Source organism: Ambystoma mexicanum, unplaced genomic scaffold, assembly GCF_040938575.1.
Source record: "Ambystoma mexicanum isolate Mex_15411 unplaced genomic scaffold, UKY_AmexF1_1 Mex_scaf20, whole genome shotgun sequence".
Classification (NCBI taxonomy): domain Eukaryota; kingdom Metazoa; phylum Chordata; class Amphibia; order Caudata; family Ambystomatidae; genus Ambystoma; species Ambystoma mexicanum.
Window position 1 is genome coordinate 1,986,648 of NW_027182434.1, and position 14,717 is coordinate 2,001,364.

A 14,717-nucleotide genomic window follows, 5' to 3' on the forward strand; every position below is an offset into this window, starting at 1 on the left:
TTTTCGGCTTCACTTTCCGAATCCTGCCCTAGCTTGCGATTAGTTTTTTTCTCACTTCTTGCCCCCATCTCCCACCTTGCCTCATGGTCTCCCCTCCTCTGCGCACCTGACAGTTTGCCTGCCCTTCCACTGCCTGTCTCCAGACTTTCCAAGGAGAAAAGGCAAAGCACTAAAGCGGGCCGGGCAACGGGTCAAGTTCCGCTTTCGGCGACTAGCAGGGAGGTAGCGTGGCCGAGCGGTCTAAGGCGCTGGATTAAGGCTCCAGTCTCTTCGGAGGCGTGGGTTCAAATCCCACCGCTGCCACTTTTCCTGGCCTTGCATTTTAAAGAAGAACGTAACGTTGACCTCTTCCTTCATTAGTGCCACCTCTGTCGCAATGAGCAAGCGGATGGTATGCCACACCCTGCAGGAAAAAGGTTTCGCTTCTGACGTCTTGCTTTTCTGGACATCCAGTCTCAAGTTTCCCATCTGGAACGGCGCTCCCTGCTGCTTTGTGAAGGCTTGCTGCAAGAGCCTTCGAAACCCAGGAGCTCTTGCGTTGAGCTGTGACGCGTCCTGGGAAGACCTCCCGTTGCAGCGGAATGAGCCCCACTTCCAGGGCGTGCTGGTAGCAAATTTCCCACAGCCCACAGGGAGCAAACGATCCCAGGTGTGATGTATCACCAGGAGAGGCTGAGATGAGAGTAAGGGTTCACGCGTGTGCCCGGACCGAGGTTAATGATGGGATTAGAGCTAGGGTTAGATGCAGGGAAAGAGTGAGAGTTATAATTAGGGATAAAGCTAACAGGTGATCATTACTCGTCATGTAACATGATACAAAGGGTCAGAAGAGGAACTGATTCAGGGTTACAATTTGGACTTCGCAGACAACAGGAGCACTAAATGGTGCTGAGGGGGACTCAATAAAGTGGACCGGCCGCCTAATGTAAGCAATTGTGCACAAATATTGTACGATGACTAGCGTTGCCGGTGCTTTTTTCTTAAAGAGTCAGTTCTTGGCACCCATTCCCTACTTGACTCAGCCTAATCTTCAAGAATATTTGTCAAGAACTAAAAAAAATCCAGAAAAGGTTTAACCTCCCCGTCGGGGAATTGAACTCCGGTCTCCCGCGTGACAGGCGGGGATACTGACCACTATACTAACGAGGAGACGTGAGGGCATGAAATGAACAGCTGCTGATGTCTGCACAGCATCCAGCGACCACCTAGCTGGCCTAGGGGGTCTCATTTTCCCCCGTCAAACGGCTTGCCCGATCTAAGGCTAATTTCTTTCTTTTTATCGGCACCAGGCTTAAAACTCAGTTTAAGGCGATAGTTCCGGGCTATGTTTGACTCCAGAGTTGAATCTGTCATCCCGCATTTCCTCAGCAAATCAAGCTACCCATCTCAAGTCTCATGAGCTGAGGACGGCAAAGTCCCTGTGGGCTTAGGACAGTCAAAGAAACCCCTGGGCTGCATGCTAAGCCCCTTTTCGGCTTCACTTTCCGAATCCTGCCCTAGCTTGCGATTAGTTTTTTTCTCACTTCTTGCCCCCATCTCCCACCTTGCCTCATGGTCTCCCCTCCTCTGCGCACCTGACAGTTTGCCTGCCCTTCCACTGCCTGTCTCCAGACTTTCCAAGGAGAAAAGGCAAAGCACTAAAGCGGGCCGGGCAACGGGTCAAGTTCCGCTTTCGGCGACTAGCAGGGAGGTAGCGTGGCCGAGCGGTCTAAGGCGCTGGATTAAGGCTCCAGTCTCTTCGGAGGCGTGGGTTCAAATCCCACCGCTGCCACTTTTCCTGGCCTTGCATTTTAAAGAAGAACGTAACGTTGACCTCTTCCTTCATTAGTGCCACCTCTGTCGCAATGAGCAAGCGGATGGTATGCCACACCCTGCAGGAAAAAGGTTTCGCTTCTGACGTCTTGCTTTTCTGGACATCCAGTCTCAAGTTTCCCATCTGGAACGGCGCTCCCTGCTGCTTTGTGAAGGCTTGCTGCAAGAGCCTTCGAAACCCAGGAGCTCTTGCGTTGAGCTGTGACGCGTCCTGGGAAGACCTCCCGTTGCAGCGGAATGAGCCCCACTTCCAGGGCGTGCTGGTAGCAAATTTCCCACAGCCCACAGGGAGCAAACGATCCCAGGTGTGATGTATCACCAGGAGAGGCTGAGATGAGAGTAAGGGTTCACGCGTGTGCCCGGACCGAGGTTAATGATGGGATTAGAGCTAGGGTTAGATGCAGGGAAAGAGTGAGAGTTATAATTAGGGATAAAGCTAACAGGTGATCATTACTCGTCATGTAACATGATACAAAGGGTCAGAAGAGGAACTGATTCAGGGTTACAATTTGGACTTCGCAGACAACAGGAGCACTAAATGGTGCTGAGGGGGACTCAATAAAGTGGACCGGCCGCCTAATGTAAGCAATTGTGCACAAATATTGTACGATGACTAGCGTTGCCGGTGCTTTTTTCTTAAAGAGTCAGTTCTTGGCACCCATTCCCTACTTGACTCAGCCTAATCTTCAAGAATATTTGTCAAGAACTAAAAAAAATCCAGAAAAGGTTTAACCTCCCCGTCGGGGAATTGAACCCCGGTCTCCCGCGTGACAGGCGGGGATACTGACCACTATACTAACGAGGAGACGTGAGGGCATGAAATGAACAGCTGCTGATGTCTGCACAGCATCCAGCGACCACCTAGCTGGCCTAGGGGGTCTCATTTTCCCCCGTCAAACGGCTTGCCCGATCTAAGGCTAATTTCTTTCTTTTTATCGGCACCAGGCTTAAAACTCAGTTTAAGGCGATAGTTCCGGGCTATGTTTGACTCCAGAGTTGAATCTGTCATCCCGCATTTCCTCAGCAAATCAAGCTACCCATCTCAAGTCTCATGAGCTGAGGACGGCAAAGTCCCTGTGGGCTTAGGACAGTCAAAGAAACCCCTGGGCTGCATGCTAAGCCCCTTTTCGGCTTCACTTTCCGAATCCTGCCCTAGCTTGCGATTAGTTTTTTTCTCACTTCTTGCCCCCATCTCCCACCTTGCCTCATGGTCTCCCCTCCTCTGCGCACCTGACAGTTTGCCTGCCCTTCCACTGCCTGTCTCCAGACTTTCCAAGGAGAAAAGGCAAAGCACTAAAGCGGGCCGGGCAACGGGTCAAGTTCCGCTTTCGGCGACTAGCAGGGAGGTAGCGTGGCCGAGCGGTCTAAGGCGCTGGATTAAGGCTCCAGTCTCTTCAGAGGCGTGGGTTCAAATCCCACCGCTGCCACTTTTCCTGGCCTTGCATTTTAAAGAAGAACGTAACGTTGACCTCTTCCTTCATTAGTGCCACCTCTGTCGCAATGAGCAAGCGGATGGTATGCCACACCCTGCAGGAAAAAGGTTTCGCTTCTGACGTCTTGCTTTTCTGGACATCCAGTCTCAAGTTTCCCATCTGGAACGGCGCTCCCTGCTGCTTTGTGAAGGCTTGCTGCAAGAGCCTTCGAAACCCAGGAGCTCTTGCGTTGAGCTGTGACGCGTCCTGGGAAGACCTCCCGTTGCAGCGGAATGAGCCCCACTTCCAGGGCGTGCTGGTAGCAAATTTCCCACAGCCCACAGGGAGCAAACGATCCCAGGTGTGATGTATCACCAGGAGAGGCTGAGATGAGAGTAAGGGTTCACGCGTGTGCCCGGACCGAGGTTAATGATGGGATTAGAGCTAGGGTTAGATGCAGGGAAAGAGTGAGAGTTATAATTAGGGATAAAGCTAACAGGTGATCATTACTCGTCATGTAACATGATACAAAGGGTCAGAAGAGGAACTGATTCAGGGTTACAATTTGGACTTCGCAGACAACAGGAGCACTAAATGGTGCTGAGGGGGACTCAATAAAGTGGACCGGCCGCCTAATGTAAGCAATTGTGCACAAATATTGTACGATGACTAGCGTTGCCGGTGCTTTTTTCTTAAAGAGTCAGTTCTTGGCACCCATTCCCTACTTGACTCAGCCTAATCTTCAAGAATATTTGTCAAGAACTAAAAAAAATCCAGAAAAGGTTTAACCTCCCCGTCGGGGAATTGAACCCCGGTCTCCCGCGTGACAGGCGGGGATACTGACCACTATACTAACGAGGAGACGTGAGGGCATGAAATGAACAGCTGCTGATGTCTGCACAGCATCCAGCGACCACCTAGCTGGCCTAGGGGGTCTCATTTTCCCCCGTCAAACGGCTTGCCCGATCTAAGGCTAATTTCTTTCTTTTTATCGGCACCAGGCTTAAAACTCAGTTTAAGGCGATAGTTCCGGGCTATGTTTGACTCCAGAGTTGAATCTGTCATCCCGCATTTCCTCAGCAAATCAAGCTACCCATCTCAAGTCTCATGAGCTGAGGACGGCAAAGTCCCTGTGGGCTTAGGACAGTCAAAGAAACCCCTGGGCTGCATGCTAAGCCCCTTTTCGGCTTCACTTTCCGAATCCTGCCCTAGCTTGCGATTAGTTTTTTTCTCACTTCTTGCCCCCATCTCCCACCTTGCCTCATGGTCTCCCCTCCTCTGCGCACCTGACAGTTTGCCTGCCCTTCCACTGCCTGTCTCCAGACTTTCCAAGGAGAAAAGGCAAAGCACTAAAGCGGGCCGGGCAACGGGTCAAGTTCCGCTTTCGGCGACTAGCAGGGAGGTAGCGTGGCCGAGCGGTCTAAGGCGCTGGATTAAGGCTCCAGTCTCTTCGGAGGCGTGGGTTCAAATCCCACCGCTGCCACTTTTCCTGGCCTTGCATTTTAAAGAAGAACGTAACGTTGACCTCTTCCTTCATTAGTGCCACCTCTGTCGCAATGAGCAAGCGGATGGTATGCCACACCCTGCAGGAAAAAGGTTTCGCTTCTGACGTCTTGCTTTTCTGGACATCCAGTCTCAAGTTTCCCATCTGGAACGGCGCTCCCTGCTGCTTTGTGAAGGCTTGCTGCAAGAGCCTTCGAAACCCAGGAGCTCTTGCGTTGAGCTGTGACGCGTCCTGGGAAGACCTCCCGTTGCAGCGGAATGAGCCCCACTTCCAGGGCGTGCTGGTAGCAAATTTCCCACAGCCCACAGGGAGCAAACGATCCCAGGTGTGATGTATCACCAGGAGAGGCTGAGATGAGAGTAAGGGTTCACGCGTGTGCCCGGACCGAGGTTAATGATGGGATTAGAGCTAGGGTTAGATGCAGGGAAAGAGTGAGAGTTATAATTAGGGATAAAGCTAACAGGTGATCATTACTCGTCATGTAACATGATACAAAGGGTCAGAAGAGGAACTGATTCAGGGTTACAATTTGGACTTCGCAGACAACAGGAGCACTAAATGGTGCTGAGGGGGACTCAATAAAGTGGACCGGCCGCCTAATGTAAGCAATTGTGCACAAATATTGTACGATGACTAGCGTTGCCGGTGCTTTTTTCTTAAAGAGTCAGTTCTTGGCACCCATTCCCTACTTGACTCAGCCTAATCTTCAAGAATATTTGTCAAGAACTAAAAAAAATCCAGAAAAGGTTTAACCTCCCCGTCGGGGAATTGAACCCCGGTCTCCCGCGTGACAGGCGGGGATACTGACCACTATACTAACGAGGAGACGTGAGGGCATGAAATGAACAGCTGCTGATGTCTGCACAGCATCCAGCGACCACCTAGCTGGCCTAGGGGGTCTCATTTTCCCCCGTCAAACGGCTTGCCCGATCTAAGGCTAATTTCTTTCTTTTTATCGGCACCAGGCTTAAAACTCAGTTTAAGGCGATAGTTCCGGGCTATGTTTGACTCCAGAGTTGAATCTGTCATCCCGCATTTCCTCAGCAAATCAAGCTACCCATCTCAAGTCTCATGAGCTGAGGACGGCAAAGTCCCTGTGGGCTTAGGACAGTCAAAGAAACCCCTGGGCTGCATGCTAAGCCCCTTTTCGGCTTCACTTTCCGAATCCTGCCCTAGCTTGCGATTAGTTTTTTTCTCACTTCTTGCCCCCATCTCCCACCTTGCCTCATGGTCTCCCCTCCTCTGCGCACCTGACAGTTTGCCTGCCCTTCCACTGCCTGTCTCCAGACTTTCCAAGGAGAAAAGGCAAAGCACTAAAGCGGGCCGGGCAACGGGTCAAGTTCCGCTTTCGGCGACTAGCAGGGAGGTAGCGTGGCCGAGCGGTCTAAGGCGCTGGATTAAGGCTCCAGTCTCTTCGGAGGCGTGGGTTCAAATCCCACCGCTGCCACTTTTCCTGGCCTTGCATTTTAAAGAAGAACGTAACGTTGACCTCTTCCTTCATTAGTGCCACCTCTGTCGCAATGAGCAAGAGGATGGTATGCCACACCCTGCAGGAAAAAGGTTTCGCTTCTGACGTCTTGCTTTTCTGGACATCCAGTCTCAAGTTTCCCATCTGGAACGGCGCTCCCTGCTGCTTTGTGAAGGCTTGCTGCAAGAGCCTTCGAAACCCAGGAGCTCTTGCGTTGAGCTGTGACGCGTCCTGGGAAGACCTCCCGTTGCAGCGGAATGAGCCCCACTTCCAGGGCGTGCTGGTAGCAAATTTCCCACAGCCCACAGGGAGCAAACGATCCCAGGTGTGATGTATCACCAGGAGAGGCTGAGATGAGAGTAAGGGTTCACGCGTGTGCCCGGACCGAGGTTAATGATGGGATTAGAGCTAGGGTTAGATGCAGGGAAAGAGTGAGAGTTATAATTAGGGATAAAGCTAACAGGTGATCATTACTCGTCATGTAACATGATACAAAGGGTCAGAAGAGGAACTGATTCAGGGTTACAATTTGGACTTCGCAGACAACAGGAGCACTAAATGGTGCTGAGGGGGACTCAATAAAGTGGACCGGCCGCCTAATGTAAGCAATTGTGCACAAATATTGTACGATGACTAGCGTTGCCGGTGCTTTTTTCTTAAAGAGTCAGTTCTTGGCACCCATTCCCTACTTGACTCAGCCTAATCTTCAAGAATATTTGTCAAGAACTAAAAAAAATCCAGAAAAGGTTTAACCTCCCCGTCGGGGAATTGAACCCCGGTCTCCCGCGTGACAGGCGGGGATACTGACCACTATACTAACAAGGAGACGGGAGGGCATGAAATGAACAGCTGCTGATGTCTGCACAGCATCCAGCGACCACCTAGCTGGCCTAGGGGGTCTCATTTTCCCCCGTCAAACGGCTTGCCCGATCTAAGGCTAATTTCTTTCTTTTTATCGGCACCAGGCTTAAAACTCAGTTTAAGGCGATAGTTCCGGGCTATGTTTGACTCCAGAGTTGAATCTGTCATCCCGCATTTCCTCAGCAAATCAAGCTACCCATCTCAAGTCTCATGAGCTGAGGACGGCAAAGTCCCTGTGGGCTTAGGACAGTCAAAGAAACCCCTGGGCTGCATGCTAAGCCCCTTTTCGGCTTCACTTTCCGAATCCTGCCCTAGCTTGCGATTAGTTTTTTTCTCACTTCTTGCCCCCATCTCCCACCTTGCCTCATGGTCTCCCCTCCTCTGCGCACCTGACAGTTTGCCTGCCCTTCCACTGCCTGTCTCCAGACTTTCCAAGGAGAAAAGGCAAAGCACTAAAGCGGGCCGGGCAACGGGTCAAGTTCCGCTTTCGGCGACTAGCAGGGAGGTAGCGTGGCCGAGCGGTCTAAGGCGCTGGATTAAGGCTCCAGTCTCTTCAGAGGCGTGGGTTCAAATCCCACCGCTGCCACTTTTCCTGGCCTTGCATTTTAAAGAAGAACGTAACGTTGACCTCTTCCTTCATTAGTGCCACCTCTGTCGCAATGAGCAAGCGGATGGTATGCCACACCCTGCAGGAAAAAGGTTTCGCTTCTGACGTCTTGCTTTTCTGGACATCCAGTCTCAAGTTTCCCATCTGGAACGGCGCTCCCTGCTGCTTTGTGAAGGCTTGCTGCAAGAGCCTTCGAAACCCAGGAGCTCTTGCGTTGAGCTGTGACGCGTCCTGGGAAGACCTCCCGTTGCAGCGGAATGAGCCCCACTTCCAGGGCGTGCTGGTAGCAAATTTCCCACAGCCCACAGGGAGCAAACGATCCCAGGTGTGATGTATCACCAGGAGAGGCTGAGATGAGAGTAAGGGTTCACGCGTGTGCCCGGACCGAGGTTAATGATGGGATTAGAGCTAGGGTTAGATGCAGGGAAAGAGTGAGAGTTATAATTAGGGATAAAGCTAACAGGTGATCATTACTCGTCATGTAACATGATACAAAGGGTCAGAAGAGGAACTGATTCAGGGTTACAATTTGGACTTCGCAGACAACAGGAGCACTAAATGGTGCTGAGGGGGACTCAATAAAGTGGACCGGCCGCCTAATGTAAGCAATTGTGCACAAATATTGTACGATGACTAGCGTTGCCGGTGCTTTTTTCTTAAAGAGTCAGTTCTTGGCACCCATTCCCTACTTGACTCAGCCTAATCTTCAAGAATATTTGTCAAGAACTAAAAAAAATCCAGAAAAGGTTTAACCTCCCCGTCGGGGAATTGAACCCCGGTCTCCCGCGTGACAGGCGGGGATACTGACCACTATACTAACGAGGAGACGTGAGGGCATGAAATGAACAGCTGCTGATGTCTGCACAGCATCCAGCGACCACCTAGCTGGCCTAGGGGGTCTCATTTTCCCCCGTCAAACGGCTTGCCCGATCTAAGGCTAATTTCTTTCTTTTTATCGGCACCAGGCTTAAAACTCAGTTTAAGGCGATAGTTCCGGGCTATGTTTGACTCCAGAGTTGAATCTGTCATCCCGCATTTCCTCAGCAAATCAAGCTACCCATCTCAAGTCTCATGAGCTGAGGACGGCAAAGTCCCTGTGGGCTTAGGACAGTCAAAGAAACCCCTGGGCTGCATGCTAAGCCCCTTTTCGGCTTCACTTTCCGAATCCTGCCCTAGCTTGCGATTAGTTTTTTTCTCACTTCTTGCCCCCATCTCCCACCTTGCCTCATGGTCTCCCCTCCTCTGCGCACCTGACAGTTTGCCTGCCCTTCCACTGCCTGTCTCCAGACTTTCCAAGGAGAAAAGGCAAAGCACTAAAGCGGGCCGGGCAACGGGTCAAGTTCCGCTTTCGGCGACTAGCAGGGAGGTAGCGTGGCCGAGCGGTCTAAGGCGCTGGATTAAGGCTCCAGTCTCTTCAGAGGCGTGGGTTCAAATCCCACCGCTGCCACTTTTCCTGGCCTTGCATTTTAAAGAAGAACGTAACGTTGACCTCTTCCTTCATTAGTGCCACCTCTGTCGCAATGAGCAAGCGGATGGTATGCCACACCCTGCAGGAAAAAGGTTTCGCTTCTGACGTCTTGCTTTTCTGGACATCCAGTCTCAAGTTTCCCATCTGGAACGGCGCTCCCTGCTGCTTTGTGAAGGCTTGCTGCAAGAGCCTTCGAAACCCAGGAGCTCTTGCGTTGAGCTGTGACGCGTCCTGGGAAGACCTCCCGTTGCAGCGGAATGAGCCCCACTTCCAGGGCGTGCTGGTAGCAAATTTCCCACAGCCCACAGGGAGCAAACGATCCCAGGTGTGATGTATCACCAGGAGAGGCTGAGATGAGAGTAAGGGTTCACGCGTGTGCCCGGACCGAGGTTAATGATGGGATTAGAGCTAGGGTTAGATGCAGGGAAAGAGTGAGAGTTATAATTAGGGATAAAGCTAACAGGTGATCATTACTCGTCATGTAACATGATACAAAGGGTCAGAAGAGGAACTGATTCAGGGTTACAATTTGGACTTCGCAGACAACAGGAGCACTAAATGGTGCTGAGGGGGACTCAATAAAGTGGACCGGCCGCCTAATGTAAGCAATTGTGCACAAATATTGTACGATGACTAGCGTTGCCGGTGCTTTTTTCTTAAAGAGTCAGTTCTTGGCACCCATTCCCTACTTGACTCAGCCTAATCTTCAAGAATATTTGTCAAGAACTAAAAAAAATCCAGAAAAGGTTTAACCTCCCCGTCGGGGAATTGAACCCCGGTCTCCCGCGTGACAGGCGGGGATACTGACCACTATACTAACGAGGAGACGTGAGGGCATGAAATGAACAGCTGCTGATGTCTGCACAGCATCCAGCGACCACCTAGCTGGCCTAGGGGGTCTCATTTTCCCCCGTCAAACGGCTTGCCCGATCTAAGGCTAATTTCTTTCTTTTTATCGGCACCAGGCTTAAAACTCAGTTTAAGGCGATAGTTCCGGGCTATGTTTGACTCCAGAGTTGAATCTGTCATCCCGCATTTCCTCAGCAAATCAAGCTACCCATCTCAAGTCTCATGAGCTGAGGACGGCAAAGTCCCTGTGGGCTTAGGACAGTCAAAGAAACCCCTGGGCTGCATGCTAAGCCCCTTTTCGGCTTCACTTTCCGAATCCTGCCCTAGCTTGCGATTAGTTTTTTTCTCACTTCTTGCCCCCATCTCCCACCTTGCCTCATGGTCTCCCCTCCTCTGCGCACCTGACAGTTTGCCTGCCCTTCCACTGCCTGTCTCCAGACTTTCCAAGGAGAAAAGGCAAAGCACTAAAGCGGGCCGGGCAACGGGTCAAGTTCCGCTTTCGGCGACTAGCAGGGAGGTAGCGTGGCCGAGCGGTCTAAGGCGCTGGATTAAGGCTCCAGTCTCTTCAGAGGCGTGGGTTCAAATCCCACCGCTGCCACTTTTCCTGGCCTTGCATTTTAAAGAAGAACGTAACGTTGACCTCTTCCTTCATTAGTGCCACCTCTGTCGCAATGAGCAAGCGGATGGTATGCCACACCCTGCAGGAAAAAGGTTTCGCTTCTGACGTCTTGCTTTTCTGGACATCCAGTCTCAAGTTTCCCATCTGGAACGGCGCTCCCTGCTGCTTTGTGAAGGCTTGCTGCAAGAGCCTTCGAAACCCAGGAGCTCTTGCGTTGAGCTGTGACGCGTCCTGGGAAGACCTCCCGTTGCAGCGGAATGAGCCCCACTTCCAGGGCGTGCTGGTAGCAAATTTCCCACAGCCCACAGGGAGCAAACGATCCCAGGTGTGATGTATCACCAGGAGAGGCTGAGATGAGAGTAAGGGTTCACGCGTGTGCCCGGACCGAGGTTAATGATGGGATTAGAGCTAGGGTTAGATGCAGGGAAAGAGTGAGAGTTATAATTAGGGATAAAGCTAACAGGTGATCATTACTCGTCATGTAACATGATACAAAGGGTCAGAAGAGGAACTGATTCAGGGTTACAATTTGGACTTCGCAGACAACAGGAGCACTAAATGGTGCTGAGGGGGACTCAATAAAGTGGACCGGCCGCCTAATGTAAGCAATTGTGCACAAATATTGTACGATGACTAGCGTTGCCGGTGCTTTTTTCTTAAAGAGTCAGTTCTTGGCACCCATTCCCTACTTGACTCAGCCTAATCTTCAAGAATATTTGTCAAGAACTAAAAAAAATCCAGAAAAGGTTTAACCTCCCCGTCGGGGAATTGAACCCCGGTCTCCCGCGTGACAGGCGGGGATACTGACCACTATACTAACGAGGAGACGTGAGGGCATGAAATGAACAGCTGCTGATGTCTGCACAGCATCCAGCGACCACCTAGCTGGCCTAGGGGGTCTCATTTTCCCCCGTCAAACGGCTTGCCCGATCTAAGGCTAATTTCTTTCTTTTTATCGGCACCAGGCTTAAAACTCAGTTTAAGGCGATAGTTCCGGGCTATGTTTGACTCCAGAGTTGAATCTGTCATCCCGCATTTCCTCAGCAAATCAAGCTACCCATCTCAAGTCTCATGAGCTGAGGACGGCAAAGTCCCTGTGGGCTTAGGACAGTCAAAGAAACCCCTGGGCTGCATGCTAAGCCCCTTTTCGGCTTCACTTTCCGAATCCTGCCCTAGCTTGCGATTAGTTTTTTTCTCACTTCTTGCCCCCATCTCCCACCTTGCCTCATGGTCTCCCCTCCTCTGCGCACCTGACAGTTTGCCTGCCCTTCCACTGCCTGTCTCCAGACTTTCCAAGGAGAAAAGGCAAAGCACTAAAGCGGGCCGGGCAACGGGTCAAGTTCCGCTTTCGGCGACTAGCAGGGAGGTAGCGTGGCCGAGCGGTCTAAGGCGCTGGATTAAGGCTCCAGTCTCTTCGGAGGCGTGGGTTCAAATCCCACCGCTGCCACTTTTCCTGGCCTTGCATTTTAAAGAAGAACGTAACGTTGACCTCTTCCTTCATTAGTGCCACCTCTGTCGCAATGAGCAAGCGGATGGTATGCCACACCCTGCAGGAAAAAGGTTTCGCTTCTGACGTCTTGCTTTTCTGGACATCCAGTCTCAAGTTTCCCATCTGGAACGGCGCTCCCTGCTGCTTTGTGAAGGCTTGCTGCAAGAGCCTTCGAAACCCAGGAGCTCTTGCGTTGAGCTGTGACGCGTCCTGGGAAGACCTCCCGTTGCAGCGGAATGAGCCCCACTTCCAGGGCGTGCTGGTAGCAAATTTCCCACAGCCCACAGGGAGCAAACGATCCCAGGTGTGATGTATCACCAGGAGAGGCTGAGATGAGAGTAAGGGTTCACGCGTGTGCCCGGACCGAGGTTAATGATGGGATTAGAGCTAGGGTTAGATGCAGGGAAAGAGTGAGAGTTATAATTAGGGATAAAGCTAACAGGTGATCATTACTCGTCATGTAACATGATACAAAGGGTCAGAAGAGGAACTGATTCAGGGTTACAATTTGGACTTCGCAGACAACAGGAGCACTAAATGGTGCTGAGGGGGACTCAATAAAGTGGACCGGCCGCCTAATGTAAGCAATTGTGCACAAATATTGTACGATGACTAGCGTTGCCGGTGCTTTTTTCTTAAAGAGTCAGTTCTTGGCACCCATTCCCTACTTGACTCAGCCTAATCTTCAAGAATATTTGTCAAGAACTAAAAAAAATCCAGAAAAGGTTTAACCTCCCCGTCGGGGAATTGAACCCCGGTCTCCCGCGTGACAGGCGGGGATACTGACCACTATACTAACGAGGAGACGTGAGGGCATGAAATGAACAGCTGCTGATGTCTGCACAGCATCCAGCGACCACCTAGCTGGCCTAGGGGGTCTCATTTTCCCCCGTCAAACGGCTTGCCCGATCTAAGGCTAATTTCTTTCTTTTTATCGGCACCAGGCTTAAAACTCAGTTTAAGGCGATAGTTCCGGGCTATGTTTGACTCCAGAGTTGAATCTGTCATCCCGCATTTCCTCAGCAAATCAAGCTACCCATCTCAAGTCTCATGAGCTGAGGACGGCAAAGTCCCTGTGGGCTTAGGACAGTCAAAGAAACCCCTGGGCTGCATGCTAAGCCCCTTTTCGGCTTCACTTTCCGAATCCTGCCCTAGCTTGCGATTAGTTTTTTTCTCACTTCTTGCCCCCATCTCCCACCTTGCCTCATGGTCTCCCCTCCTCTGCGCACCTGACAGTTTGCCTGCCCTTCCACTGCCTGTCTCCAGACTTTCCAAGGAGAAAAGGCAAAGCACTAAAGCGGGCCGGGCAACGGGTCAAGTTCCGCTTTCGGCGACTAGCAGGGAGGTAGCGTGGCCGAGCGGTCTAAGGCGCTGGATTAAGGCTCCAGTCTCTTCGGAGGCGTGGGTTCAAATCCCACCGCTGCCACTTTTCCTGGCCTTGCATTTTAAAGAAGAACGTAACGTTGACCTCTTCCTTCATTAGTGCCACCTCTGTCGCAATGAGCAAGCGGATGGTATGCCACACCCTGCAGGAAAAAGGTTTCGCTTCTGACGTCTTGCTTTTCTGGACATCCAGTCTCAAGTTTCCCATCTGGAACGGCGCTCCCTGCTGCTTTGTGAAGGCTTGCTGCAAGAGCCTTCGAAACCCAGGAGCTCTTGCGTTGAGCTGTGACGCGTCCTGGGAAGACCTCCCGTTGCAGCGGAATGAGCCCCACTTCCAGGGCGTGCTGGTAGCAAATTTCCCACAGCCCACAGGGAGCAAACGATCCCAGGTGTGATGTATCACCAGGAGAGGCTGAGATGAGAGTAAGGGTTCACGCGTGTGCCCGGACCGAGGTTAATGATGGGATTAGAGCTAGGGTTAGATGCAGGGAAAGAGTGAGAGTTATAATTAGGGATAAAGCTAACAGGTGATCATTACTCGTCATGTAACATGATACAAAGGGTCAGAAGAGGAACTGATTCAGGGTTACAATTTGGACTTCGCAGACAACAGGAGCACTAAATGGTGCTGAGGGGGACTCAATAAAGTGGACCGGCCGCCTAATGTAAGCAATTGTGCACAAATATTGTACGATGACTAGCGTTGCCGGTGCTTTTTTCTTAAAGAGTCAGTTCTTGGCACCCATTCCCTACTTGACTCAGCCTAATCTTCAAGAATATTTGTCAAGAACTAAAAAAAATCCAGAAAAGGTTTAACCTCCCCGTCGGGGAATTGAACCCCGGTCTCCCGCGTGACAGGCGGGGATACTGACCACTATACTAACGAGGAGACGTGAGGGCATGAAATGAACAGCTGCTGATGTCTGCACAGCATCCAGCGACCACCTAGCTGGCCTAGGGGGTCTCATTTTCCCCCGTCAAACGGCTTGCCCGATCTAAGGCTAATTTCTTTCTTTTTATCGGCACCAGGCTTAAAACTCAGTTTAAGGCGATAGTTCCGGGCTATGTTTGACTCCAGAGTTGAATCTGTCATCCCGCATTTCCTCAGCAAATCAAGCTACCCATCTCAAGTCTCATGAGCTGAGGACGGCAAAGTCCCTGTGGGCTTAGGACAGTCAAAGAAACCCCTGGGCTGCATGCTAAGCCCCTTTTCGGCTTCACTTTCCGAATCCTGCCCTAGCTTGC

The 14,717-nt window shown here is 51.4% G+C and overlaps 18 non-coding genes across 18 annotated transcripts; 10 read left to right on the forward strand and 8 right to left on the reverse strand.

Annotated features, from left to right (window-relative positions):
* Positions 1 to 221: 221 nt before the first annotated feature.
* Positions 222 to 303, forward strand: TRNAL-AAG (transfer RNA leucine (anticodon AAG)). The gene has a single exon. It is a non-coding gene; the product is annotated as a tRNA-Leu (tRNA).
* Positions 304 to 1,689: 1,386 nt separating this feature from the next.
* Positions 1,690 to 1,771, forward strand: TRNAL-AAG (transfer RNA leucine (anticodon AAG)). The gene has a single exon. It is a non-coding gene; the product is annotated as a tRNA-Leu (tRNA).
* Positions 1,772 to 2,545: 774 nt separating this feature from the next.
* Positions 2,546 to 2,617, reverse strand: TRNAD-GUC (transfer RNA aspartic acid (anticodon GUC)). The gene has a single exon. It is a non-coding gene; the product is annotated as a tRNA-Asp (tRNA).
* A 540-nt stretch (positions 2,618 to 3,157) lies between these two features.
* TRNAL-AAG (transfer RNA leucine (anticodon AAG)) lies at positions 3,158 to 3,239 on the forward strand. Its single transcript has one exon. It is a non-coding gene; the product is annotated as a tRNA-Leu (tRNA).
* A 774-nt stretch (positions 3,240 to 4,013) lies between these two features.
* Positions 4,014 to 4,085, reverse strand: TRNAD-GUC (transfer RNA aspartic acid (anticodon GUC)). Its single transcript has one exon. It is a non-coding gene; the product is annotated as a tRNA-Asp (tRNA).
* Positions 4,086 to 4,625: 540 nt separating this feature from the next.
* TRNAL-AAG (transfer RNA leucine (anticodon AAG)) lies at positions 4,626 to 4,707 on the forward strand. The gene has a single exon. It is a non-coding gene; the product is annotated as a tRNA-Leu (tRNA).
* A 774-nt stretch (positions 4,708 to 5,481) lies between these two features.
* On the reverse strand, positions 5,482 to 5,553 carry TRNAD-GUC (transfer RNA aspartic acid (anticodon GUC)). Its single transcript has one exon. It is a non-coding gene; the product is annotated as a tRNA-Asp (tRNA).
* A 540-nt stretch (positions 5,554 to 6,093) lies between these two features.
* TRNAL-AAG (transfer RNA leucine (anticodon AAG)) lies at positions 6,094 to 6,175 on the forward strand. The gene has a single exon. It is a non-coding gene; the product is annotated as a tRNA-Leu (tRNA).
* A 1,386-nt stretch (positions 6,176 to 7,561) lies between these two features.
* TRNAL-AAG (transfer RNA leucine (anticodon AAG)) lies at positions 7,562 to 7,643 on the forward strand. The gene has a single exon. It is a non-coding gene; the product is annotated as a tRNA-Leu (tRNA).
* A 774-nt stretch (positions 7,644 to 8,417) lies between these two features.
* TRNAD-GUC (transfer RNA aspartic acid (anticodon GUC)) lies at positions 8,418 to 8,489 on the reverse strand. Its single transcript has one exon. It is a non-coding gene; the product is annotated as a tRNA-Asp (tRNA).
* Positions 8,490 to 9,029: 540 nt separating this feature from the next.
* Positions 9,030 to 9,111, forward strand: TRNAL-AAG (transfer RNA leucine (anticodon AAG)). The gene has a single exon. It is a non-coding gene; the product is annotated as a tRNA-Leu (tRNA).
* Positions 9,112 to 9,885: 774 nt separating this feature from the next.
* Positions 9,886 to 9,957, reverse strand: TRNAD-GUC (transfer RNA aspartic acid (anticodon GUC)). Its single transcript has one exon. It is a non-coding gene; the product is annotated as a tRNA-Asp (tRNA).
* Positions 9,958 to 10,497: 540 nt separating this feature from the next.
* On the forward strand, positions 10,498 to 10,579 carry TRNAL-AAG (transfer RNA leucine (anticodon AAG)). The gene has a single exon. It is a non-coding gene; the product is annotated as a tRNA-Leu (tRNA).
* A 774-nt stretch (positions 10,580 to 11,353) lies between these two features.
* Positions 11,354 to 11,425, reverse strand: TRNAD-GUC (transfer RNA aspartic acid (anticodon GUC)). The gene has a single exon. It is a non-coding gene; the product is annotated as a tRNA-Asp (tRNA).
* Positions 11,426 to 11,965: 540 nt separating this feature from the next.
* On the forward strand, positions 11,966 to 12,047 carry TRNAL-AAG (transfer RNA leucine (anticodon AAG)). The gene has a single exon. It is a non-coding gene; the product is annotated as a tRNA-Leu (tRNA).
* Positions 12,048 to 12,821: 774 nt separating this feature from the next.
* TRNAD-GUC (transfer RNA aspartic acid (anticodon GUC)) lies at positions 12,822 to 12,893 on the reverse strand. The gene has a single exon. It is a non-coding gene; the product is annotated as a tRNA-Asp (tRNA).
* Positions 12,894 to 13,433: 540 nt separating this feature from the next.
* On the forward strand, positions 13,434 to 13,515 carry TRNAL-AAG (transfer RNA leucine (anticodon AAG)). Its single transcript has one exon. It is a non-coding gene; the product is annotated as a tRNA-Leu (tRNA).
* A 774-nt stretch (positions 13,516 to 14,289) lies between these two features.
* On the reverse strand, positions 14,290 to 14,361 carry TRNAD-GUC (transfer RNA aspartic acid (anticodon GUC)). Its single transcript has one exon. It is a non-coding gene; the product is annotated as a tRNA-Asp (tRNA).
* Between the last annotated feature and the right edge of the window lie 356 nt (positions 14,362 to 14,717).